The sequence below is a fragment of the Melanaphis sacchari genome, unplaced genomic scaffold, assembly GCF_002803265.2.
Source record: "Melanaphis sacchari strain LSU unplaced genomic scaffold, SCAv2.0 Contig27_pilon_pilon, whole genome shotgun sequence".
In the NCBI taxonomy this organism is placed as follows: Eukaryota; Metazoa; Arthropoda; class Insecta; order Hemiptera; family Aphididae; genus Melanaphis; species Melanaphis sacchari.
This window is the reverse complement of record NW_020271152.1, coordinates 2,982,089-2,993,675: the sequence shown is the minus strand read 5'-3', so window position 1 is coordinate 2,993,675 and position 11,587 is coordinate 2,982,089.

Sequence of the window (11,587 nt, the reverse complement as noted above, 5' to 3'; positions counted from 1 at the left end):
TATAGATTGTCTTAAATTAATAAAAAAATTCTAAATTGTTTAAAAATTCATTTAAGCTAATTAGATTCTTAAATAAATTGGAAAATTAATTGCCTAGTTAATGTCCACCTTTACGTCGTTCAATCTACGAGATTGTATTCTTTTGTACAGTACAACCGTTCCTCAAAATGATATATCATTTAATTACATTACATTTTTCGAATGTTCTAAAAATCATAATATGCACTACGACAGCATTTTGAGTTTCTGCAGATTAATGTCGATGAGTTGTAGAGATTACAACTATTATTTCTGGAGTTTGGTCACAACATATGACAATTATAACATATTCTTCTTTTATTATTGTTTTTTTAAAATTAACTTAAGAATTAAATATTACATATACCTATTGCTTAGCGAGTGCTTTATATGTATAACATGCATAATATGTATCCTTTAAAGTTTAAACAATCAGTCACTCCTACAATAACTTGCTATTTATTTAAATACAAAATGTAGACATTATTGACAACTTAAAAATAAATAATTCTAAAACAACAAAATTTTATAAACATTTTATCAATAATAAATATATTATAATTCTACCTACTATTGTTTTATGCAATATTTAGTTTTAGTTATAAAAATAGAAAATCGACCTGTATAATATATTATTGATTAATATAAGTGTATTAATAGCGACGTACCTATCAGCGTTTTTAAATTTTTAAATTTCATAATACATTGATATAGTCTATTGGAGTCATATATTATAATATAATTTACGTTTATTATTTTTTGCGCTATAATTATTCTGTAATTTCAAACAATTGTCAACGCGGTACCTACATAAGCTTATTTGGTAATATCAAACTTTTATAACAATACTACGTCATACTGTGCGATTGTTTTATTTTACAAAGTGTTGTACAAAGATTTATTAAATTAAAAGTGACTAAAAATATAATGAAGAAGCATTTAATGAAATCACACTTTTACTGTTTAATATTCGAACTTGATCTTATTTAATTTTATAAGGCTTTTCAAGAAACTTCTAATAAGTATTTAAATGGGGTGTTGTATACAATGGAAATAAATATTACGTAAATCTTTGTTAAAATACACCTATATAAATTAATCATATACTCGTAGGTATTAGATGCAGGAACAATGAATGTTCGCGTGTTTCATCCACTATGAATGAGAAGATCACGGAAATAATTGATATAAGTAGGTAACTCACGCTGTAAATAAAAAAAATATTTCATGAATTTTTAAATTAATATAACATAAAAATTATATACTTTTAATTTAAAATGACTGCAAGTGTTATGCATCAATCAGTATTATAATATTATGTATAATAAACACAATTGCGCACAACCGATTACGATAAATTTTTTGTCAATTTTTTGATTTATATATTTATAATATACACAAAAATAAATGTAGATTAATAGAAAACTATATTATGTGTCAAATGTATTTTTTCATTAAGCAAAGACAGTTTGTCAGTCTATATCACTAAAAAATTAGTATTTAAAACATATGAGTAAAATTGTATATTACATTTTCAATCTTTTTTACACAAAATCAAAAATGCTATCATAATAAAGTCAAAAAAAACAAATTGAAAATTCAGAATATCTTTCAACAGTACAAATAATCCAAAATATTTAAACAATTATAAGTAGTGAATATTAAACAGCAATATGAATATTTGTGAAAAAAAAATGATAATATATTTTTGGATAACAACAAAACAATAAAATGAATTTATTCGAAACTGGTTTTGCGTAAAAATTCTTAGAATTCTTATTTTAAACTTTCCAAATATTTACTATATTCAATTTTTTTACCGGACAATACACTTGAACACACACACGTACACACACATACATACTCGCACAAAACATTCATCATTATAAAATCAATACATCCATCCGATTAGAATATAAAATAATGACACTTATATCTTTACAACATAGTTGATTTTATTATGGTTTAGTGATAATGTTTTAAATCATATCATAATTTACACAACACCCACATTCAATATTCCATAAACAAAATGTATTAAAGATGTTCAGTATAGTGGGTTCGAGAGAGGATTGAGGTGTTATTCAAACTTAAATTATATATTTTATACATGTATAGGATTTTAAAGTTTCTACAACAATATACCTTTATGCCCTTTACCAATAATAAACAGAATACTAAATCAAAGTATGATCCTCGAAGTTACCTATATAAATTAATGTATCGCGTAGATCGTGTAGGAAGTTTAATGACATCCCAATAATTAAATAGTTATTCCTCTTTATCAGTATTCTCTATTTTCGATGTAAATGATAATCGAAGTAGAGTTTTAATAGAATGATTTTGATCGGTTAGTGGTTTTTTAATGGAATAATTAAATATTAGTATAAATATAGTAAACATTATTACGATAGTCAAACAGACATTAAACTACACGCGTCGATTGTATTCCCGTCATTTGATGAGAATATATTTTCAGCAAAATAAGGTAAGAATTTTTTATAGCTTATTTTATTTCCATACCACTTATATTTATAGTGTAGTTCAATAGTTATATGATATGGAAACGTATAAAATTGTTTTAAAAGCTTGCAAACAACCAAATTATTTTATTTTATTACATTATGATATATAATAGACTTAGCGACTTTATGTGTAATCAAATAATACATCAGTTATAATTTCGAGGTCATTGTTTCTATGTATATATTCCAAAATTAATTTAAAAGAATACGTATCATTGTCCCACAGACTGCATTAACTAAGGAAAATATTTTTGATTCCAAAACCTATCTATAAAGCATAATTAATAGTAATTAATAAACAATTACTTCAACCTTCAACAATTTTTAGGTTTATTTAAACATCGAACTAATTTATATTATAATCTATAAACCTTGGTCTAAATACCTGACGATTCTAAGTGTGTTAGCAACCAAGCGTTAATCCAATATTAATACCCATTATTTTACTAAATTTTCCGAAGCTTCTTATATCCAATATTGCTTCTAAAACTTGTCTGAACAATCTCTTCCAATACCTAAAAAAAATGGACCACATGATTCTCTTTATACGAAATGAAAAAAACCTATCATGCAATCATATATTGTTATTTTCTATAATGCATTTATTTTTACTTATAGATGACTATATTAAATTATATGAAAGACAAAAAAAGGTACGCTGTTCAAAATCATTAGCAAAGTAAGAATAGGTGTAAAAAGATATACATCATTGACTATTGAGAGCAGTCGAGTGTTAAAATTTGCATGATCAATACTGACTATATCCCGCAGTGACACTTAACTTCTAAAAACAAATATTCAAGACAAATGAAAATGAAGCGACTCTGAGCCACCTATGTTGCCACAATAACTTAGTGTAAAGAAAACTAATTTATAAAAATCTAATTTATCTAATTTCCTAATTTGAAAAAGTTGTGTAACACTTATAGAATTTATACTTTGAAAATACATATTATAGTAAATACATCATTTACATTAAATTTCAGTGATATGTAGAAATGTTTAAGAATTTAATACGTTATTCTATTTTTATGTGGTTAAGATATAATTTTAAAACTTTGAATCTATATTTTTATTAGTTATTGAGAGATGTAAAAATCAAAAAAAAAAAAAAAAATCCAAGTACCTAATAGTTTTTGAGTACATCTAGTTTTTGAGTAGATTACTGTACCTAATGAATATATTAAATTTAAATTCAACATTTTTTAATTATTATCTACAAGGAAAAACAATATTAATTCTATTAATTCTATTGCGGTTTAGAATGAATGGTTATTTTAAGCACTTTTTCTACAAATTGTTTATTATAACTATTGTATACCTACTTAATAGTAAAAAAACTAAAAATGGTGTTATTACTTCAAATTGTACTTTAGTTTAAATAAAGTAAGTAAAATTATAAATATAATTTTTTTAATATTCCTATCAATCATATACATGTAGACACTTAAATACCCCCAATTGTTTTCTGTGGTTATGAAAAGTCTAGTTTTAAATTTTAAAACTTTTTTTATCACTGTCTAGTTTAAAAATAAAACCAAAAACTCTCGTCATTTTAAATGCTTTAAATAACTTAAAGCAAGGCTTTTATTAGAAAAAAAATATTTTGTTTTACGTTATTTAGAATTAAAACGTATTACAAATTTTGCGTTTAACATTATTCAGAATTAAAATGTTTAATGTATTTTATAAATTATAACTATTAAATAATTGGAAATTAATTATTTCAATCAATGATATACTATATTTAACGTCTTGCGTTATGTTTTGTTTTATGATATATCATATATTTTGTAAATCGTTATGTTTTGTTTTGTGTTATTTAACTATTTATGTTTATCGTTTCCCGTTATAATTACGTTAAAAATTTCAATCGTTTTTTGTCAAATATAACGTTATTATAACGTTTGCAAGTCTTGGCTTAAAATTGATTTAAATATTTTGAAAATTAAATTGCATAATATACAAAAAAATCAAAATTTAAGTAATGATATATTTCTAATTTTCAGTAAGTAATTTCTTCTAGGTTCCCTTAATTACATATCGCTAAGTACTAGAATGTTCGAACTTTCCAATTTTCTATCACAAATCATTCTTAAAGTTAAAGACTAAAGCATTTTCATCGCTCCAAAAACTTATAATGGAAAAAATACATTATTAGAAAATAAATACAATTATTACAGCTCAGAATCTATAAAATAAACATTTTTACATAATTTAGAAATGTTTAATGTACTTAACATATTATCGATCTTGTAGCGTAACTATAATTTTATTTTATTTTATTTTACCTAAAAGAAGGAAAAAGATAAATTGATAAATAATTTTTTTTATTTTAGTATTTAAAATGATACATATGCGTATATGACTCAAGTTCAAAACTAAAATTAAAATAGAATAATAATTGTATCAATATTAAGTCCATAAACGCTTGGCATTCAAACATTCGTTTTAAATAGAAATTCATTAAATTGTAGTAAATACTAAATGCACACAATTCTTACAGAGGTTCCATAATAATTAATAAATAATGTATTAGTAAGTATAACTTAATATTCATTTATTGGTTATTGCTATTAAACTAGTTATATCTCATGCTTTCGAGCATTATTCATTTCTATATATTTGAATATATTTGAATTTACCATGAGTTGTTACAACGTGTTTACCCACATTTGAATTTATAATCTATAGATAATTATGAAAATATATTAACTTTCATAGCTATGACCCATTTAAAAACTTGAGAATTTGAAAAATCTACTGAATACATTTGAAATTATTCTAAAGTTAAACTGAATGTCGAATCGTTAACAAAAATATTGAATTTTTTCTGTTATATACACATGTAGATGTTCCATGATATAATAATCAAAATTTATTATTGTAACTAAAATATAAATAAAAGTATTTCACGTATGTCTTTGAGAAAATTTTTTTTTAATGTATTTAAAATTTATAAGTATATAATACACCTATTTTTATAGTATACAAATCTGAAACGCAAAATTCTACTGTTTTTAGACAGCTGTTCAATTCACGATAACCTCCCACCTTTAATATTGAATTTCGAATTTTTTCCTCCTTATACAAAAATCGAAGTTGCAACCACTCGACCAAAGTATAATTAAGAATTGTAAGAATTTTTACTGTCAAAAAGTTTTAAAGAATGTTTTGGAATGCATTGAAAGTAAACAAACTCCAAAACATTTGTATATTAACAGATAAGACATTTGTTTATAATACATGAAAAAATGTGGCCCTTTTTATAATATTTAAGTGTTTTAAAAAAATCAAAATTTAATATAGGAATTCCAAAAATAGAAAACGACCAGATAAATATTGAACCAATACAATTGAATTTTCTGTCAGTTTGAGAAAATATATCTTTCACTGATTATGTCAAAGTGAATGAAAATGTTGCTGGATGGGGAGTTCTCTCTAATGCCAAAATTAAAAAAAAAAAACATTAAGTTTTGATGAAGACATCAAAGACAACACAGATCCTCTACTTGACCTGACTTTGAAAGAAGCCACTTCATCATTGGAGAAATTACGTAACCTTTTGCTTCAATCAAAAGTTGAAATCGAGGTTTTCAAAGCTTTATTTACTCTAAAAAATATAGTATTAAAAAAACGAAACTAAGTTTAATAAAACAGAAAATAATTACTGATTTCTTCATGATCTAATAATAATTTAATATACTTAATAATAATAATTTAATATTTACAATTTAAAAACAATAAATAGCAGTAGCACTGCCCAATTTGCGAAATATTTAATAATTTATTATACATACAATGTATAATAAAAAACAAATATTATCATAACTCAGTAATTCGAATTTTTTTTTTTTTACTATCTTGATATTTCGAAAGACTTGGCAATTTCGAAGTCTTGTTAGTTCGAAATTTTTCATAGGTCCCACCAGCTTTGAATTATCGAGAGTTGACTGTATTTTGAACGGGATTATTTAAACTGAATAAGTTAATCGTAATCCATTTATAATACTATACTACAACTGACTAATTTCAGTGGGCGGATATAGCACAGCTACAATTAAATTAAAAGTATTTTGGAATATCTAAGACTATAATTTTCCGTAAACTTTTACATTTAATTATTCATTTGTCTGGTAGTCGACAATTAAAATACAAAAATTAAATTATATAAACCAAATAACTGTGAACATTCTTATTTTTGTCGCGCTTCAAATATCAACCTCATTGTTTTCCGAACAAACATCATGAAAACATCGGAGAAAATTACGGCAAGAAAAATGTCCGTTTACTGGCTGACGTTATTGCTTTTGAACGGAATAAACGTATATCCGGGCAATAAAGGTAATTTTTTTATTTTATTTTGAAGATCGACAAAAGAAAAACAATTATGTAGTAGGAGACAATTAAAGAAATGGGTAATTATTGATTTTGGTCGAATAATAAACTTGAAATGATGTTAGAGCTTGTGTACATTTGTTTTGTTTTGAATTAGGAGAAGACGACTAGTTTGATTAATTTATTTTGTCTTTTGTTTATACGAAAAACGGTATCTAAGTAGTGATAAACAGTATACATCACCATTCTATAAGAATAACTACTGTAAGAAAAAAAAAAATACAAAAATTTCATTTAGTGCAAAAAAATAGAATTTTAATATATTTTACATGTTGATAAAGTCATACTTGAAATAAAGTGGCCCTTGCCTTATAACATAAAACAAACATTTAATTTAATTTTAAAGTATAAATGGTTTTATGAAATCATAATATTCAGATATTATTTTATTCACAGTCTTAGTCCTACAAAATTGGGAGAAATTATTTGTATTCTTGACTATATTACCGTAAAATTTGAATAAAATTTGTATCAGTAATAACTAATAGCGTTTATTGTAAATTTAAACGGCAACCGATATAACTCACTTTAATAAAATATCCATTTTCAAATAAAAACCAGTTCAAAAACTCACGAATTATGCAGGTTCTTGCTTGGTAAATGATATAAGCATTTAAATTTCCACAATATATTTATATATATATACATATAAGTACTTGCCGTTATTTCATATCAAATTTTTAATTTTAACTTAGTCTGTTAATGCAAAAAATAGCAATTTTACATTAAATATGTACATTTAATAAATAAATTATAAAAATCGAAAATAATTAATATTAGGTATATCCTTAGCAATAATATTATATCATGCAGATAGAATAAGATGAGAAAATTATTAATTCTCTTAAATCGTTAATTATTAAGTTAACAAAGAAAAATTTAAGTTAAGTATTAAGTTTTAAGTTACTTTTTTTTTAATTTTAACTTGTAAAAGTCATAAGCTAATTAAAAAAAAACCACTTAACTTACTAAAAATCTGTTACTTTTTTTTCATATGAAGTTTAAATTAGACAATTTTTGAAGGTTAAAAATAGCATAGTAATTAAATTTAATTTTTAAAATTAAAAGCAAAATATATAAATAAAAACTAATTTTTGCAGGTACTTTCATATTTTAATACTTATCATTTAATGATGGAATCTAATAAAATAATTTAACTACATTAATGAATTTATTCACTATAATAGTCTACACATCTTTCCGTATTAATGGTAACACTTTTTAGTTTTAGTTTTTTTTTAATTATAATTATCTAAGTTATTTTTAGAACATAATTAATTATACTTATAATATTATATATTAATCAATTAATTAATTAATTAATATTAAGAATAAAATATTTAATTCTACCATATTAGCATACTAATGATTATACTATATTGTGTATCATATCATCATTAAAAGTAAAATAATATATCCATTAAGGAATTAACTAAGTTTGTCTTTGTTCCTATTTTAATTATCAACAAAAATCCTATGCCATAATTTTTACCCAAAATTTTAATTGTTAATACATAATAGCTACACTTTTTTAGCATACACAAATAAATTATTTTTGATCTATACATATTTACTGTTATTAGAAAAATATAACAATAACTATTAATTATAAATAAATATGTAAATGTTGAAACATAACGGGAAAATATATATAATTTTCTTTACTCAATAATGGTTACACCTATATCTGTTGTACAGTTAAAAATCTATTATGTCATGTTATGTTAAATTGTACTCGTATTTTGGGGATAAACTATTATTTATTATTTTTAACATATTATTATTTATTATTTAGTATACTATATATACTTGTTTCACATATTTCGATTACTATTATAGAATCCAGAAATAGTGTGAAACACTTCAACAGTACAATTTAGTAGTTGTACGACATTTATATTATATAGCTGTTTTAACATTAAAAATACATAAATAATATTAATTTATTATTTTCAATTATATAATTTATTTTAAATTCAAATCTATAGAGTTAATATTAGAAAAAAACTTAACCTGACAATATCATTAATTAATTCATAAATTATTGTATGTTATGTAAAATATTTTAACTCGTTAAGTTAGGAGTTACTTCTAAGAAAAACAGTAACTTGTTATGTTTAGTTAAAGCAATATAACCTTTTAGCTTTATAAATTTTTAATGCCTAGTTTTCTATAGATGCCTACGAACCGTGACTATTAGTGACACAACAACTGGATAGGTGGGTTGAGGAATCGTCCTATACAACAAAATATGGGACTTTTTTATGGATCTTATACACAATATTATTAAGTTACATATATTATAATTTCAGATTAAGATAAGTATTTTTGGAATGCATAAAACCATAGAAAATTAACCCTGGCTACGCCACCAAGTGCTTCCACATATACCATTGACCAGTGATATGGCGTAATACCTGTGACACGTTGGCCAAATCTGAATAGCAAGCAAAAAGATTTTTATTTCATTGTTAATTCTGGAGTTAAATTTAAAAAAAAGTCGATTGATAGAAATGAAAAATAATAAATGATAAAGTATTGCATGCATATTTAACATCATTTCAACGTGATTTACGCCAACACGTTACTAATAATATTATAACCATAAAAATATAAGAAACGAATCCCAATTATCATATATACAATTATTAATGATAATATATTTTTGCATAATTAACACTATCACGTTCAAGAGTAAGTGGAAGAATATACTGAGGATTATTGATCAAACACTACTCATTGTTTAAAAAACAAAAATTTATTTTTCACGTGCAGTAAAAGCCGCTTATTACGAACACGGATAATTGATAGAATCGCGTTATTGAAACAAAATGTTCAAGAACGGACCAGCCGTATATTAAAACATTGAAAATAAATCAGATTATCGAAACATCACATCGGTTGTTTGAAACAATTAGGCAAAGGTTAGTTGACAAATACACCGGTTATCCAACGATAACTAATGTACTTTGCTGTCGTTACGTTTATTTTTACTGTACTTTATCGTAAGTACAGTAGGTACCTATGTAAGGATGCTCTTTCCTGTACGTACGTATCGTTTGTAGTTCAAGGCATGGTAAAACTACATACTTTTTTTAAACTATATACATACACAGTTAATAATACATTGTACGTATAATTTTTTAATATATATTTTTCATCTTTTTTTTCATAGTAAAAATCAAATCAATTGTTTAATAGAAACAGTCGATTAATTGATATATCTCACCTCAGTTCCAAAGTTTTCTTGATAAGCGGTTTCTACTATAATTTTTAGTCAAAATAAAACTTTTTTTTTTCGGTAGTGAGTTGAGATCTCACGGTTCCACTCTACTCCGTTAACCTAGACTTAAAATAGTTAAAATTAGTAAATTATTCATCCACATATACTCTGAAATACGTTCTACTTCAAAACACGAAATTTAAAATGTGTTTCGTCATTGAAAACAACAGTATTAGGCTTACGAAATCATGACGATTTTTTCTTAAAAAAAATGTCGTCTTATTTGCACCGGAAACCATAATGTGTAAAATAAATATTTTCAAATACTGCGTTATCACATACAGATTTTGAAACGATGAATCTTATCCGGTAAAAGAATCTTCGTGTATATTATGCATATCTCATTATAACTATATTTCTTTTTGTTATTGTTGTTGTTGTTGTTGTTGTCGCGACTATTGGTCCGCACGAGAATAATCGAATCTCTTGATTTTTCAAGTCGCAGTCGCCCGGATCGCGGCCGCGTACCCGTGGCTGATATGCGCGTTCTGGACGTTCATCATGACGTCGGTGACCACTTCGCTGGTGGTCCGGCACACCAGCTACGAGGAGACGGTGGAGATGCTGACGTACATCACGGGCTCGTCGTGCACGCTGGCCCTGTTCGCCATCGGCGTGCACAAGCGGCCCGAGTTCCGGCGGATGTTGGACACGGTGCGGCGGGACTTCTGGGACGACGGGCGCCGGGCGACCGCGGACGCGCTGTTCTCGCGGTTCGTGCGCACGTACGGCGCCGTCATGCCGGCCGCCAACGTGATGATGTGCATGGCGCCCGTGGTCTGGGCGACCCGGAATGGCGACATCGACTCGCCGGCCGCGCTCATATTCCGCATGTGGACGCCGTGGACGCGGCTGACGGCCGCCCGGTACGCCGCCGTGTACGCCGCCCAGTTGGTCGTTTCGCTGAGCGTACTGACCAGCATCGGGCATGGTGTTCGCCAATGGTGCTGTTCGTCACCGGTATGAGAAATCCGGTGGAGCCTCAGTCGACGCCGTCCGCGACCGCACGGGACGCTGCTACGATGTCGCGCCGCTGGGACAGCGGACGCCGACCTGAGCCAGTCGTCGCTTCTGACGGTCTCAGTCGAGTCGTCGTACATCATCAGAGCGCTCATCACGTGAAGGCGCCCCGGCGCGACGTCCGCCCCGCAACGCTTTATTTCCTGACCGCCTTCCCAAACCCCCACTCCTCCACCGACGTTCATCCGTATTACTGGAATAGGATTTTTCAAAAAGCCGTCACCTCGTAAAGTAGCACTATATGCGTGTTGCCCGGCGATGAATAGAACTTACTCGACCTATCAGTCCGCGGTCTGCGGGGTGAACAGTGATTCTAACGTTTAATTCTAAAACAACCGCTTCG